At 40.2% G+C, this 17,007-nt stretch overlaps 1 protein-coding gene across 6 annotated transcripts in view; it reads left to right on the forward strand.

Moving 5' to 3' along the window:
* The window catches only part of TRMT9B (tRNA methyltransferase 9B (putative)), a 55,034-nt gene that overhangs the window by 495 nt on the left and 37,532 nt on the right, over nucleotides 1–17,007 (forward strand). The window contains exon 2 of one of the 6 annotated variants that reach the window (XM_070599088.1): nucleotides 32–177. The exons of 4 other annotated variants lie outside the window; for them this stretch is intronic. The gene's annotated coding sequence lies outside the window, so the exon portion shown is untranslated. Of the gene's footprint in view, nucleotides 1–31; nucleotides 178–15,357; nucleotides 15,504–17,007 lie in introns of those variants that run through there. One more of the 6 variants, XM_070599091.1, reaches the window with a different exon arrangement.

Genomic DNA, 17,007 nt, shown 5'->3' on the forward strand with positions numbered 1-17,007 from the left:
GTGAGTTCCTGCTCTTCTTCTGTCATTCCAGTTGCTGAGGGTGACCTGTTTACCTTGAAAACTTAGACGTGATCAAAACGTATCACGGTATGCAGTAAGAGATTGCAGGATGTGCTTCAGATATTACACCGGATAAATCAGAACTCAGAGCTGCAGGGGACATGTTTTGTTTTAAAGGTGAAAATGGATTTGTGTTTTCATGGAGCGCACGTGTATCTTTCCCTTTAGAAGCTATCACTTAGGAATTGATTTTTAACTAGCAGGAGGCGATGAACTAAGATAACTTGAAGCCAGAAAGTTTGTCAGAATAATTTTTCGTTGATCTGAAAGAGCGTATTGAAATATTCAAAGCTGATGACAAAAATGCAGTTTAAGAAGGAATATCAAAGTGAGATGGCAGGATTTGTATAATATTTGCTATATGTATGCCTTTTGGTAGTACCTGGGTTCTTTGTGAAAATGTAAGCATGCAATGCTTATGCAAAGGGAGGATAAGGTTGTAAGCATCTAGGTGCAAAGCTTTATATCGGTTGGTGCATGAATTTAAATGTATATTGAACATTTCATGCTGGCAAAGAGCTGGAATATATCTATATCGCTTTGAGGTTAAGGTTGTTAACAATATTATAGGTAACGATTGGCATTTAACCCCTCATTTCAGCTGCTAAAGTGCTTTTATGCACGAGACTCATTAGCCTATGGAGTCTTTGACGTTACCGGCTAAGGAACGGTTAATTTGTTTTGAAGTTTAGTGAAGAGAGAATGGTAGGTTTTCTGGCTGAAAATGCGGTGTAAAAGACTCCCCAGTGTTGGTAAAGGATGCTTTGGGGGAGCTCAGAGGGGAGGATCATTTGAGAAGAATGAAGCAACTCCCTGATGGCCACTGATTGCACAGAACTTCTTTCACAGGAGACCCCAAGGAGCTGGAAAGTGTCTCCTCCCTGGGGAAACCACTCCAGAGAACTTTGTTAATGCATTTGGTCTGATTTGAGCAGGGAGCTCTCTATAGACTCTTCTCTTAATTCAAATCCTATTTCTAGAAAGCTTCAATTACTGTAATGATGATCTTTGGAAATAATTTTTCCTTTTGTGTGTGTCTTAATATGGCTGAAGCACCAAGGTAGTTCAAAGGTTTTCATCAAATTTTACTTACCGGAGGGGTGTGAAATTGAAAATGCTATGTCTGCATGGTTAACTGCCTTAAAATGGAGAGGCAGGAGGGCTCTCCCAATAAATCTTAAATCTCTGTTTATGTGTGTCTTCTAAAGCCAGATTAAGAGAACTGTAAAGAAGGTATTGATGGTCACATATTGCTGATAGGTGGATATGCGAATACTTACATGCACTTCACTTGTAAATAATTCACATGCACCTTTAGAAAACTGGTGTCCAAAATTTGAAACCCATTGTAATGAGGACCCCATCATTGCTTTGAAGAAGGCACAAAGGACCAGACAAGCTTGGCAATATACAGGATCTTAATGTTGAGAAAAAAATGCAACGAAATCCTTGTGTTTACTGCATGTTGATGTTCTGATTCGCATTTTAAGTAGCAATTGAGTCACGTTCTCATTGTAATTTAGCCCTTGGTATAATGCATTGTTGAGATTAGGCTGTCAGCACTTGTCTGTGCAATCTGAATGTTTTTACTGGTAGAGAACTTAGGAAGTGTTCTGAGAAGAATGGCATGAAAGTATTAAGATAACTAGGGATTTATTTAAGGACAGACTGAAGGAACTAAATATTGAGCCTGATCCTGACGTAGTTTGGTCCCTGGGAAGACTGAAAGTATAGTGGTGCTAAATGGCCAGTGGATGTCCTTCAGCTTTGTTATTCTCTCTCTTGATATCCTAAGAGAGTACATAGCATAGACCTCTAGCTAAGAGGTATCCAAAAGGAGCTGACATCCTACACCTTGGGTACTTACTTCACATCCAGAGAAACTTCTAACCACCCAAGAGACGGAATTTAGAGTTTGAACTCCATCACTGGAGGGAATCCCAGCTTTGAGCCATTTCCTCGTCTGTGAAATGGGGATAATGATACTTCTTATAGTGGTGGTGAGGAGCGAATGGGATAATTGGTGTAAAATGGCAGTGCGGTATCGGCACACAGTGAGCAATTTTACAAGAAGGAGAAGGTTGTTGACTTAAATATCATCTCCTGGGGGTTGCAGAGGGGTTGTTGCATAATTGGGGGTAGAATTGAATATTTGGGTAAATGGGTCAATCCCCTGTCCTGGTACACTTAGTGTACTCTTAGAGTATACACTGTACCATATGCTAGACTCAGTAATGAGCGTCCTTTGGGGGGCTCACACTATCAAACTTGCATCTCCTCTACCTTAGATAGGCCTTCTGCTTACCTAGGTTGAAGAAGTTACCTGTGGTGGTTTTTGGACATAATGATGAGATAGTGAGGGAGGGAGGAGATGACCAATTGAAATTCTAAAATCGAATTTAAACACTAAATTAACTAGTTTCTGTTAATGCCATTAGAACTATGGCCCTCATAAAATGATGACAATTCCTCATTTTCCCATGGTCAGTTAGAAACGTAGAGAACATCCGCCATTATTTAGAAACGGAGGATTTGGACTGGGGATGAAGCAGCACTAACATTCATTCAGATTTTCACTTGGTCGGCATTTCTAGGGCACCTAAGGCACTGCGCCAAGCCTTCAGGATGCAATAGCAAGAAAAACAGACCTGGCCCCTCCTGGACGGCAGGTCTGCGGAGAATACATAGGTAAACCTGTAATGTGACTGCGCTAAGCGCTATGCAGGAAACACATAAAGGGAAGAAATAGGGAACTGGATCCGTGGAGGGCAGCAGGTCAGGAATGCTTGCTTGAGGAAGTGATATTGGGGTTGTGAAGGAAGGTCCTTGGGGAAGAAAGAGCATTAACGCCCAGTGAACATCACTGCGGGGTCTGTGGACGCATGCGCACTGTGGGGGAGGACCGTGGCGAGGACAGGTATCCGACGAAAGGGGAGATGTTGAGTGAATGAGGCTGGAACCCTAGGCCTGGGCTGTAGACACGTTTTGTTTTGTGTTAAGGGTTACAGTCTCGGTAGAACTCTTACTTGTTTTGTGTCAACATTTTACCCTAGGCGTTTTTCAGACTACTCGATTGAATTATAAAAAGGATATTTACAATCACTTTTTTTAGCTAATCAAAACCTAAATTAATATTCAACGTAATTGACTAGTTTGTCAGCTCTTTGCGTTATTAATTGTCTGACGTTAAAGCATTTAGCTTAATTTTCTTTTTTTAATATACAAATTTTTGTTTAAAATACGTATTTTGTATTTTAAACAAAAAATCTGTTATCCAGTTTGAATCTATGTATCTATTCAAGAGCTGTAGGGACTGACTCACTTGTATTTCTCCTCTGGGAAGGCTCCCTGAGCAGACTCTGCGAAGCTGTGACATAAGCCTGCGGGGCCGCGGCAGGAAGCAGTGTTCACCCTCCGTGGGGTGGACTGCTCCCCGGCGCCGTCCAGGCAAGGTCACGTGAGCATTTGGCATATGATCCTCTTCACCATATATATGGTTTTATTCTCTTTGGTTTCCCTGTTCCCTTCTCTCTTCTCTTCTTTTTCCTTCTTCTCTCTCCTGTTTGTCTTTTTTTCCTTTAATGTTTTTTCTCTCTCTCTCCAGAGGTCCCCATGACTATTTCTCAGCCTTTGTAATTATGCTTTGGCCTCAACCTCGGGCCTTAAAGAGTGTTGGCCCTGATTTGGGTCATTCTGGATGGTACTGCCTGTGACCTTCTTCCTGTTCCTTAATGCATAATTGTTCATGTCCAATGGGCACAACCTTTTCCCTTTTCGTGGTCATCCCCAGGCGTTACCTGCGGTCCTGTGCATTGGTTGGTCTCAGCTCTCCTTTCTCATTTTTTTACATCAGGTTGCAGATAACAGAAACTATCCAAGCCACTTTAAGTAGAAGGGGTTTAATAGGGGAATTAGGTGCTCACGAGGAGGTTGCAAGGGAAAGTTGCAACTTAAAGGAGAGAGGATCCAGGCTGAGGTTGAGGGATGACTCCCAGACAGCATGGCTGAACCGGCCCTCAGGGTTGCTACCATCATTGCCACAGTCTGGAGGCTGGGAATCGGAGCCACCGTGGGACCTGCTGACATCCAGAACACAGTGTTTGAGCTGTGTTCCAGAGATCAGAGAAGCTGCGGCAAAGTGCCACTCCATCCAGGAAGCTAGTGACTGAGCATGGCTAACAACAACAAAAACAAGCTAGCAAACCTCTTCCTTAGCTACCCTCCACCTCCCTTCTAATCCCCCTCATCTCCCCAGTAGAACCTCATCTGTGCCCAGAGCCCTAGCTGCAAGGGACTCTGGGAAATGTAGTTTATAGCTTTCCAGCCTCAGAGATGGAGGATGCACACTTGAAGGAGACTGGAATGAACGCTGAGTGACATTCCATCATGTCTCACACTTATGGAAAACAGATTTCATCAGAGACTTAGCTAAAATATTTCATTCAAAGCAGGTAGATGATATATTGCAAGAATCAGAAAAAGATCTAGTTGCTAGCCAATTTCCATTTCAAACAGATGGATATGATAGTCATTACAGTTGAAATTGCTGGAAAAAGCATCAAGCAAATAAATAACTAAAAATTACCAAGCGCGTGCCTCTGCTTGTGGTTCTATTTGAATGCGAAATAATATTCTTTTGTTTCAGTTTAGCAGTCAAAGTAATATATCAGGAAAATGATTTTGAAAAGGGTCCTACCCACTGAAGTCCTGGATAGCCCCCCGGTTATGAAAAGCAATAAAAAGAATGTAGTGTCCGATCAAAGAAATAATAGCTCCTGCCAGCTGGTTCTTTCGTGAGATGAATTATCTGTGTATCTGTGTTTCTACTGAATCTTTCTTTGCTCTGTAACTTTAATGGTGCTTTTTTAAGGATTACAAAGATAGAAATAACCTGTTAATTGGAGTTTAAAATAAGAATATGCTTGAATTCATTCTAATAACTTATGTCATACCCTGGTGCTTGTCACATTCCTTTTTATGCGAACTAAAGTAGGTATGATTGGATTTCCACTGTTGCTAAGTAATAAATTATCATTTATTTGTACTCAGAAATTACATTAGCATGTCTAGGAATTTGTCTTGATTATTGAATGAAATCATTTTATATTTGCCTTTGATATTTGGAACTAGAAAACGAGAGAAGAGTAGCTGAGACAAATGGAGTTACTTAGTGAATATGTCAGTCTATTACATATATATTTTAAATTGATTTTCTCGTCTCAAAATAAGACTCCATTCAGATATCTTCTCTGGTAGGTGATGAAAGCATTTAAGTGCAGAATTACAAATGTCGCCTGGGGTAAGCCACACTCTAATATAGTATATTCTTTTGAGTCCAGTGGTGACAGCAAGAGTTCAGCCACTCCACTCCAAGGCACCAAAAATAGACACATCAAAATAAAAAGAGTACTCTTGCTCTGTAAATGCAGCTTTAGACAAAATCACTGTCTTCTATACTGAGCCCCCACCTAAACCCCATTTACTGTGTCTTCTCAGGAGGGAACTGTTTGCATCTAACGTTATATTATTATTTGATTAATTCTAAGGGAAAGGGAGTAGTATTCATCTTTCTATGTTATAGTAACACATTAATGACCTCTCTAATTCCAGCTTCTCCCTGCCCCCAATCTTTGTCTTTCATTCATATTTGAGTAAACATTCAAGAGAAAAACCAGGATTTTCCTCCCTCTGGCTTATAAGGGGGATGAGTTCTTGTCTTCAGCTATATGGAGCTTAGTTGAAGATTAAGTCATAGGACACAACTCCTTTTATGGATCGAAAATCAAAATGATCCTTTGATTTGCCAAGTGTATTATAAATTAGAAGAACGTCCAAATTGGAAATCACTTTCTAGTAAGATCATTGATGGGCCACATTGAAGCAGGGATGTGAGTAGTGAAAGCATGCGTTTTTTTGTATATTTTTTAAAGCAAAATGTGGAGAAGAACCAAGCAAGACTAGTATTTGAACATCATTGAATGATTTGTTTATTCACTGGCTCAAGAGGTGGATATTAAGATCCTCTTGTACTGAGATTGGTGCTAGATGCTAAAGATACATGGCTCTGCCCTTGAGAGGCTGATGGTCAGGGGAAGACAGCGATAAAGGTTTATGGTAATATGGCACTCTTGTCATAGGTATGGAGAACAGTGGGTTTCCCAAAGAGACAATAGTGTCTTCTCTCATGGTGAGGTGGAAGGTGGAATTAATTGAAACATAAACATATTTTTGACTTCAAGGAATGTCTACTGATAATTTTAACGATAACAAAACAAGAAAAAGGCAGCCAAGAGAGGCAAAAATGGCAGCTGTCCAGGACCATATCTTTTATCTGCTCCCTTTAACTCACAGCAATTGAAGTAAGTGAGCTTGTCAAAAGCTAGAGGTTTTTAAGTGTTTAAAGAAAGAATGAGCTTGTAAGAAAAGAGGACTGTCTTTGGTACTTCAGTCAATGCTTAGAAAGTAATCAGTAATCTTTAAAAAATGTCAAGGGTGGGGGCAAGGAAAGGGGACCTCAGTCCTATCAGGACTTCAGTCCTACAACCACGAGAAATAGAATTCGATTCCAAGAATGGGCTTGGATGCAGATTTCCCCCCAAAGCTTCTAGATAAGCGCTTAGCCTGGCCAATATCTTGGTTTCAGTCTTGTCGCATCCTGAGCAGAAAATTGAGCCATGTTGTGCCAAACTGCTGACCTATAGAATTTTGAGCTAATAAATGGGCATTGTTTTAAGTTAAAAAAAATAAGATCAGAGCCCATAATGTTCTACAGGACATCAAGCTTATAGTTAGGGTAATTCAAGAAAATGCAAACACATTCCAGATGTTAAGACATTTGCAAATTAAGATGGCAATGCAAAGATTTATGCAATTATGAAATAGATCTACAATGACCATATGACTTATTGTTCAATCTGGGACACTTTTGAGAGTGAGGAGGCACTATTAATGATTGCCTTGAGGAAAGAAGCACAAACAGGGACTGTCCCAGCAAACCACGATATATGGTCACCCAAGGTTAAGGTGCTAGTTGTGTAGCATTATTGCATTAACTGCAGTGTTGATTTTTTTTAAATTGTGGTAAAATATACATAACATAAAACTTTCCACTTTAACCATTTTTAAGTGTTGTTTAGTGACATTTAAGTGTACAGTTTCACATTGTTGTGCAACCATCTTCATCATTCATCTCCAGAACTTTTATCATCTTGCAAAGCTGGAACTATACCTATTAAACAATAGCTCCCCATTCACCTCTCCCCCCAGCTTTTGGCAACCACCATTTTACTTCCTGTCTCTATGATTTTGCCTACTCTAGGTACCTTTTATTGGTAGAATTTAGTATTTTCCCTTTTGTGATTGGCTATTTCACTTAGCATAGTGTCCTCAAGGTTCATAGGTTCATCCATGTTAAGCATGTGTCAGTTTTCTTTCTTTTTAAGGATGAATTATTCCACTGTGTGTGTGTGTGTGTGTATATATATATATATATATACATATATGTATATATATGTATATGTATATATGCCATATTTTGCCGACATTTTGTTTATCATTCATTCCTAGATGGACACTTAAGTTGCTTCCACCTTTGGCTGTTGCAAGTAATGCTGCTATGAACATGGGTGTGTGAATATCTCTGTGAGCGCTTGCTTTCAATTCTTTGGGGTATATATTGGCAATATTGATTTTTTAAATGAAGAAATTAAAAATGGAGGGAAAAAAGAACCTTCTTGTCCTCTGCAGATCTTTCTGGTCATACTTGTTTAGCATAGTACTTTGTCAGACTGGAGTCCATCTCTGCCTCTGCAGTATTCATCAGCAAGAGCAGTTGTTGCAGATAATCTAAAGAAACTGGAGCTGAAAAAAGCACCCAGGGTCTCAAATGCTATCCCCACACAAGAACGGAAGCTAGTTTTTCTGTCACATGTACCGTGATACGCTGACCACAGATGTTTCTAAGTGAAAAGAGCTGACGTCAGAAAGTCAGAATCAGAGTCAGGTGAATGGCCTTCAGCAGCTCAAGGAAGCGGGAGATCCACAGCATGAGACCGAGCATCAGAATGCTCCAAGTGACCAAGAACATCTTGTAACACAAGGGACCGTGAACTTCCTGGAAACAGGCAACAGAAACAACAACCATCTGTTGATTGGGAAGCTGAGATGAAAGGAGACAGGCTACAGCACACCAGGGGGACCTTCCAGACACAGAGGAAGATATTCTTCCTTTGGCTGGGGAAGTAGATATCAGAATGCCAATGTCAAGAACACTGGTGCATCTGATCTCAATTTCGGTAATCCCTTTCCGGAAATAGAAGCATCAAAATACAACTCTTCATCTGAAATTTTAAGTAACTTTATTTCCACTGGGAATCGATGGTCTTGGAAGGTAATGTTGACGTGTCTGTTAACACATGAGGATTGCCACATTTATGGATGGGAATTGCTCCTTCTCTTTAAGTCTCTTTGGCAGATGGCAGCCCTCTGTGGAGTCCGCAGTAGAAACTCATTCATCTAGAACAGCCGCCTTGAAGGAACTTGATAAACTTTTGGTCATTAGAGCTTCAGAAAATACGTCTGCGGAAGTTACCTGCCAATCAGCAATGGTAACTGAGAGCCGAGCAAGTGTTAAGGAGCTCTAAGAAAAAATGGACCCAAAGGGAAGATCTTGTGGCTGCCCAGAATGAACAGTGTCCACAAGTTGGCTGTCATCAGACTGCACCTGTATTGATAAGGACTGAAAAATTAACAGGCAGGTGCATATGAAAACCTGCACATGGATTTTTATAGCAGCTTTATTCATAATTGCCAAAAATTGGAAATAACCAAGATATCCTTCAGTGAGTGAATGGATAGACAAACTGTGGTATAGCCATGCAATAGAATATTATTCAGTGATGAAGTATCTATCAACCCGCGAAAAGACATGGAGGAAACTTAAAGGCATATTGCTAAATGAAAGAAACCAGTCTGAAAGGCTACATACTGTATGATTCCAACTATATGACATTCTGGAAAGGCAAAACTATGAAGACAGTAAAAGATCAGTGGTTGCCAGGGGTTTTTTTGGGTGGGGAGAGGAGATGAGTAAGTACAGCACAGGGGATTTTTAGGGCAGTGAAACTTCTGTGATACTGTAATTGTGAATACATGACTTTATGCATTTGGCAAAACCCATAGAATTGTACAATACAAAGAGTGGACCATAATATAAACTATGGACATTTGTTAATAATGATGTACCAATATTGGCTCATTAATTATAACCAATGTTCCACACTCATGTAAGATTTTAATTAAACAATTGCATATAGTATATATGTATATTTGAAATTAACAAGCACTTCACCTGATGCTAGCATAGAAGAAGTCAAAAATGTTAACTTCAGGGGTGTAAGTGATGGCACATCAAGTGGTAGGAAACAGAGCTCCAAGTCAAGGAAATTAATAAATGAGAGCAGTTCTGTCATTTTAATCCCAGCTGAAACATCCAATCAGCTGCACTGTACCTTAGGTAAGAAATTTCACCCAAGCTCTTAGCATGTGAGGAAGATGCACTCAATCAGACTTCTGAGCAAACTATGTCCTTGCCGTCCAGTCCCGTATTGGTTGAAGACTTGGGTCAGAGCCCACAGAAGCCATCAACAGGCCTGAAACCGAGAAAATGCCAGTCCTGAAGCTGCAAGGCCGTCCGTCATTAACTGCCTCCAACCTTCAGCTATTAATTTTTCCTACTACAGACAGTGACTGGATTCTGCACGCAGGAAGCTCTTGAGGTTTGCACTGAATTGGCAGACATGCATACCTAGCTCTTCCTGTTTTGCTAGCAGAGAATGTTGTAGTTCCTACCTGACCATGGAAAAATGTACTAGGCCATATGCCATTCCCTTAAAAAAGCTATCTAGACACACATGCGTGCCCAGATATATGCAGTACATGTAGAAACCTGCAAGCAGAATGTAGAGCCAGATGTTTTTAAAAATTCTTTCCTAGCCAGAGTAATTTATGATTTTTTTGTCTGATAATTTGTTTATTTTACTTATTAAAATTTGGTCCTTTTGAAATGTATTGGCAGTATGTGCAGACAGCAGCTTTTTATTCTCGTAAAGATGATATATTCCGGGATAAAATTGATGGTTTTATGTATAACATGTCACTTTAGAGTGATAGTGAATCCTTGAAAAGCAGAAGCTACTGGGAAATCCCACCACTTGTACAGCTAGAAGCAGATCAACTTAACGCTGTGGTCCTCTGTGCTGTGGCAGGATGTGCCCTGTTGACTCAATTGTCAGGTTATAAACTTTTAACCACATAGTTTGGCATTTTGAATTATTCCCAGTACTCTTTGTATTATGATTCATCCATTAAACTGGGAAATTGAAGAATAATTGAATAATAAAAACATGGAGGAAAAACTATGTTATATTTTGACATGGAACTTTTCATTATGTGTAAATAGTAATCTCTAAAGCACTTATACAGGTTATTGAATGCTTTGTGCCACAACTGCTTTAGATAAAGCTATGACTGAGTAACTCCTGTTTTCCTGGATCTGTTTATTTAAACTAGACTGCAGTGTGGCGTGGTGGACTTCTGGCCTTGTAGATTCTAGTCCATTATCTTTAAGAAACTAATTATATAGTTTTCATTTCTTTACTGGTTGGCTCTCAGGTATTTATAAATGACACCAAGGGCATTGGTTTTCACCTACAGTGACCTAGAGCTTAAGCCTCATTCCAAACACAGCTGATATTTTCCTTGGCCCCACTGCCTCAGCATGATGCTGTTCCCTGTTGGCCCTTATATCCTGCAACCACCTCCTTTCATGCCTTCCTCAGCATCATGAAGCCTTCACTTGAGCGCCATGTTAACTATTTGAAGCTTCTTGCTTGCTGGATGACCAATGACTTCATTCTGGTCCACACACTAATGGTCAATCCCGGAAGTGCCAGCAATATGACCATCTTGTGGAATTCAACCGTAGTTTTTCCCAAGGGTGGTGTTATTATAAAACCTCATGATAGAAGCATGTGACAGGAAAGCCTGAGAGACTTGTCGGGTACAGTGGCATTATATATCAGCCAGGTTGCAGTGAGTTGAAGGGAGAATGAAGGATGAAGAAGTAGGCAAAGCTATGGACCCCTCTTGGAAAGGAAAGAAGAAAGGGGATTCTCAAGCTTGAGGACAGAAGTAGGGACTGGCAATGGCTTGTATTTGTGTATGGTTTTTTGTTTCTATTTAAGGAGAAGGAACTCTGTATCTATGCTGGCTGAGGAGAGGAGGCCAGTGGGAGAGAGACTAAAGATGGGAAGAGAGAGCATAAGCTAATGCCCCAGGAAAGATGTGACCAGCAGAGGAGAGGCGCTAGCGTTTGAAAGGAGTCTGAAAATTCTGAAACAAAAGGATGTACGAGATTTTGGGGTAGAAGGAGGAAAATTGAGGAAATTTACATTTTCTTAGTGAAGTAGGAGCAGAGGTAGTCTGATAAGGCACTACTTGTCAATATCTTAGGCTCCCTGGGGAAATTGAGTTCAGTTCTCAATGTAAACCATAAAAGTTTAAGCTTTGGTTTTATATCTCTGCCCATTTTTGACTCTAGTTTTCTCCTGCATGAGCTGTGCAACTTCTCATTTTCTAGGAATTTAGGAGGCCATAAAACAAAGATCTGATGATGGAAGTAGACTATTAGCCTTTCTAAGGAAAAAGCTACTTTAGAAATAACTCAAGTCATTATTTTCATTATTTAAAAACTATTTTTCAAGAATACGTAATTCTTCTTTTTTTTTAACATTTCACATTTCAACGTCATTGGAATTGGGATGCCTCTTACAGTTAACTGCCTATCCTCGACTTTCTCGGTAAAATCTTTTGCATATTACCAAATAGATGGTGTCTTATTCAGCATGGGTTGCCATAACAAAATACCACGGCCTGGTGACTCAAACAGTCAAAATTTATTTTCTCACAGTTTTGGAAGCTAGAAGGCCCAGATCAAGGTGCCAGCCAATCCAGTTTCTGGTTAGAGCCCTTTTCCTGGCTTGCAGATGGCCACCTTTTCGCTGGGTCCTTATATGACCTTTCCTCTATGTTCCAAGAGAGAGAGCTCTCTGGTGTCTCTTCCCATAAGGACATTGATCCTATCTGATCAGGGCCCCACCCTTATAATTTCATTTAACCTTAATTACCTCATTATATTACCTCCAAATACAGCCATGCTGCAGCCTAGGGCTTCAACATACAACTTTTGGGGGCATGCAACCATTCAGTCCATGAAGATGGCATCCTGGATTCCATTAAGTATTGTAGAGCCATTACTGAGAAATATTTACATCTGCCTTAGGAACTTCAGGTTAAATCTTTTGTCTTATTTATTTTTTCATTTTTAATTTAGAATCACAACTCTGTATTCTATTTAATTTGTTTTTTTTAAATAGATTATGATGAAACCCTTTGAAGTTTAAAAAATAGTATTTATAGTTTCAAAATAGAAATAATAGACTATGTTTCCTTATAGGCTTATGTCTGAAGAAACAAACTGTCATAAAATGGAATATGAAAACTGAAAAAATTAAACTTTCCAAAACAGTCTGGTTTATTCTGGGCACAGACTTAATAATTCCTGCTGCTAGGAGAAGTACAATTTACTGCCACAGGAAAGCTTAAAATGTCAAGCATATTCTCATAAAATACAATGCAAGCTGCCTGCAAATTAGACCATTCTTTCAACTGGCGTATTTCCCACTTCTGTGCACCTTTCATGATCATGGCGCTTAGAATCAAAAGCTTCTGTGCATAATGTAAACATCCAAACCCTCCCACTACACTGGTTTTCATAGGTACAAAGCAGGTGTGAGTTTCTGCAGACAACAGAGGGAACTGTAAGATCCAAGCTACTAGGAACTCAGTGTAAATGAAACCAAAATAGCACTGAGGCAATCACACAGCAAGGAGGTGGTGTCAGGGAGCTCTGCTTAAAAAGCGCCATCAGAGGGCCAGTACCCAAGGCCTTAGCAGGAGGTCACGGGGCAGCCAGCCTTTTCCAGCATCCAGACCAGGACTCAGAACCCACAAGGCCTAAGAGTTGTCAGTAGAGATGTCACCAAACTGGTGTATCCAAAGCTGACCCCCCTGATGACCTGAAAGTCTTTTTCTTCATATTTTCAGTAGGGTTCCAACAAATTTAGTTGTCTGATTTCTTTTAAGCCCAAAGCCAACTACAAGCAGCACATTAGAAAGTAGAAAAGCTTCCTGGAGACTGAGTGGAAAGTACCAACAGCAGGGTAGAGCAGAGAAACAGCTAGGAAGTACCCAAAGCCTAGTGCTACTAGTATAGACACAGACACTCGGTTAAGCGGTGGAGAGCATCGCTGTTCTGTAATACGTTGTCATAATTGGCCCCTATGCCATCAATGAAAAATTGTGTTATTTATAGGCTGTGTAGAAAGACATAAAAAGTATATGGTATATGTTAGGAAAATTTCCATAAAAGTGATTAATATAAGTAATTCCTTGGTACTGAAAAGGATGGACCTCAGCTATTTCTGATGTTAAATTATGTGACACAGATTTTTACTCAAATTGGTCTACATTTTAAGTTCAGTACTTATTTATTTAGCATAGGGCTTCTCAGACTAATACAGAAGAGGGATGGCACACGCTAATACCATCCACCATCCTGGAGTAGGAGCAAGATGCGATGGGAGCTCAGAACGCTCTCTGGTTTCTGGGGATGTGATCAGGGGAATTATCCCCTTGGAGAAGGGCTGAGCCTGTTTCTTCTGGAGTTGGGCACAGCAGGGAGGTGCGTGGCGGAAGCCTAAAGGCCTCATTCCCCAGATCAGAGGAGCAAAAACCAGAGGTTACAATGCTTTGATTATCTTGTTTACATTTTACAGTGACCCTTTCAATTTTTACATTATGAGATTATAATTGAAACCCATTTTAGGATCAAGTGTTGTTCATCATCAATGCAAACACTAATGGTCAATACTCTAGAGGTATGGGAGGTATAGGTAATAAAATTTTAGGTAGCGTGAAAATAAACTTTTTTGCAGCACACAGAAAATTGGGTGGAGAGGAGAAATGTTCTGTAGGTTTCATGTTCAAACACTGCTTAGCTCCAGGGTCCTGGGTAAATCATTTCTTGTATTTGTTTTCTCTCTGAAGTCATCGTCTAAAGATACACACAGTGCCCTGAAACCTTTGATCAGTTGAATTAAATACTAGTGTGTTGGGCAAAAGCATAAGTAAAAAAATCATTTAGGAACAAATGTGAACCATAATAGGATTAGACATGGGCAGAGGTAGGTCTTGACCTCAGGACCTTAGCACTTCAAGGTCATGTTCTTAACTCCTGCTCCACCTTCCCACTTCCACACAAAGACAACCTCAGCAGACCACCGTGAAGTCAGAGGGACAATGACAACGATGACGTGCTCACCCCGCAGGTTCTTCTTCTGATAGAGTTGACATTGAAATGACTTTTTCCTGTTAGCATTTGACCAACTCGGACCCTCTCCATTTAGATTATTTTAAATTTTCTCCACTGATGCACTATACTTAGGTGTATCCTTTCTGATAAAATGGCTCTTTAACATTGGTAATTTCTAGGGAAGGCAAAGCCTCTTGATTTTTCCATCTTTCTTGTTAAGTAAGTATGGAAGCTGTCACTCCCACAGTAGAATTACAATCACGACTCCACTTAGAATGCCAGAGTATTCCATATGTTTTCAGAACCTTGTCTTTATACCATAGAGTGATTGTCAATATGAAAATAATAAATGGGACTAAGATATTAACAAATTTTGAATTTGTTTCAAAGCATTGTTATACGTTTAATTTTGCCAATGTCATTGCACAGGCTGAAGGACCTTGGAATACAGCTTCTAAAAAAAGGCAACGATATACACGAATTTCTATTTTAAATGAGATGCTACCCAGATCACAAAAGACATACACACTAAGGGACTATAGGGGTCTACAGAAATATACGACTTTCCTGGGATGGGGCCTGTTTGATGAGGATGAGGTCAGGAAGGGGAACAAGGTGAGTTAGACCTTTCTGGCTTCTGTTCCTTTAATCTAGAAAGCCATGGGCTTGCTCTTCGAAATTGCTGTAAAAGAAGAATTTTCCTTTCCTAAACAAACATTGATCCTGTGCTAATTTCGGATTTATTTGTCGTAAAAAGCTACCATAACTTTGAATTAATTACCAAAATCTTTTCACGTTCTCTACTCTGAGGTCTGAATTTTCCTGGAATACAGTCAGGTTAAGACGAATCTTGGTAATGTTTCCAGGTGTGAGCTAGTGCCCGCGTTGACTTGATGTTCGGCTGCCCACCCTGGGGGAGGGACCCATCCTCAGGACGGCAAGGACAGGCAGCCCAGAAGGCTTAACCTCGGTGCTCATGGCGGGCACCAGAAGTGCATCTCCATCTCTCCCAGTAGGTATTTTCCTATTTAACGATGTCGGTTAATTATGAGAATTGCTGAGGCGTGATGGGTATGCAACATGCCATTTACTGACTACACTGGCCTGGCCTGACCAGCATCGCAGAGAGAAGCAACAGATGTGCAGGGCTTGCGAAGTCATCAGAGAAGCATGCTCCTACTTACAGACTTCTGTCAAACCGCAGTCCCTCCCTCTCTGCATCACACCCAGACTTCCGTCCTGGCTCGGAGACAGTGCTGCCTACTTTTGTGCTCACATCGGCTTCTAAGTCGACCTTCCTGTGTTGTGTTATCTATATATAAATAAATACACATACACAAATATATATATAAAGAGAGAATTATTTGAGATCCTAGGCTCCCTCGTTAATGTTGAGCATCCCTTCCCTTCAGCTCTTTCCTGGTGATAACTCCAATGCTACTTAGTTTTCTTCTAGGTAAGAAAACTATATTTTCTTACCTATGTATATACATATGTATGTATGTAGAGGTTACAATACTTTTATCTTGTTTATATACATATATGTATAAACTATATTTTACTTCTGTGCACAAAATTGTTTGAAAACAACAAACAAATTTTCTCTCTTTTGCAGACATCTGTTGTTATTAAACAGACCAATCTGTTCTTTCACTGTCCTTGAACTTTTGGTTGGGAGCTCTGTTTTTTATGCAAGCCTGTTTTTCCTCTGTTCTCACTCTTTATTTCTAAAGTAGCATCTGACCGACTTTTATATTGTGCCGTGTTGTCCATCACACATATCAGTAAAGAGAGAACGTGTATGGCAGTTGCACTCCACCTGCTAGTTGCCATTATTCCAGTTTGTTCTCAGGGTCCCGCTTTGGGTGCAGGACCCCTTCCCGGGCGCACGTGCTCCATTGTTCAGATCTCACGATGGTACCTTCTGGGCTGTCTTATACCTTTAGATGTCTTTAGAAGAGTTGACTGCCCCAACCTGGTCTTTTTTGAACTTTGCAATGTACTCCAATGTGGTCGATGTTTAATGCAGCTGTCAGTATTAATGCTGTTCCAGAGATTAGGGTCTGAAAAATATCCAGCCAAGTTTAAAAAGTATTAGCTACAAAAAATTCTAATTTCATTTGGAACTGGAAATAGGAATTGGCACCAAAGCTTTTTGCTAGACTGCTTACTGTCAGTCACTTCACACTTTTCCAGGCTCTGCACAGAGTCACGTGTTTGGGGACTGTGATAAGGAGAAATTCAAGTCTGGCACAGGCTATCAATGCTTGACAGTTATGTTGTGCTTTGGGGATGTTAAAGTACATTTCTATATGAAAATCAGAGTCTTAACAGAGGAAGGGCACTTTCTTTGTATCTCAGAGTAAGTAACAGATACCCAGAGAAGCTAATGACTTGCCCAGGATCACAGTGCTAGGCATTCTCCCTGTACAGTGTTTATACCATGACACCAAAATGCTGAGTTCTACTTTTGATGGTTTATTTGTTAGGGTTAATGTATGGGTGTTTCAGTTTTC

Source organism: Equus przewalskii, chromosome 28, assembly GCF_037783145.1.
Source record: "Equus przewalskii isolate Varuska chromosome 28, EquPr2, whole genome shotgun sequence".
NCBI classification, from domain to species: Eukaryota; Metazoa; Chordata; class Mammalia; order Perissodactyla; family Equidae; genus Equus; species Equus przewalskii.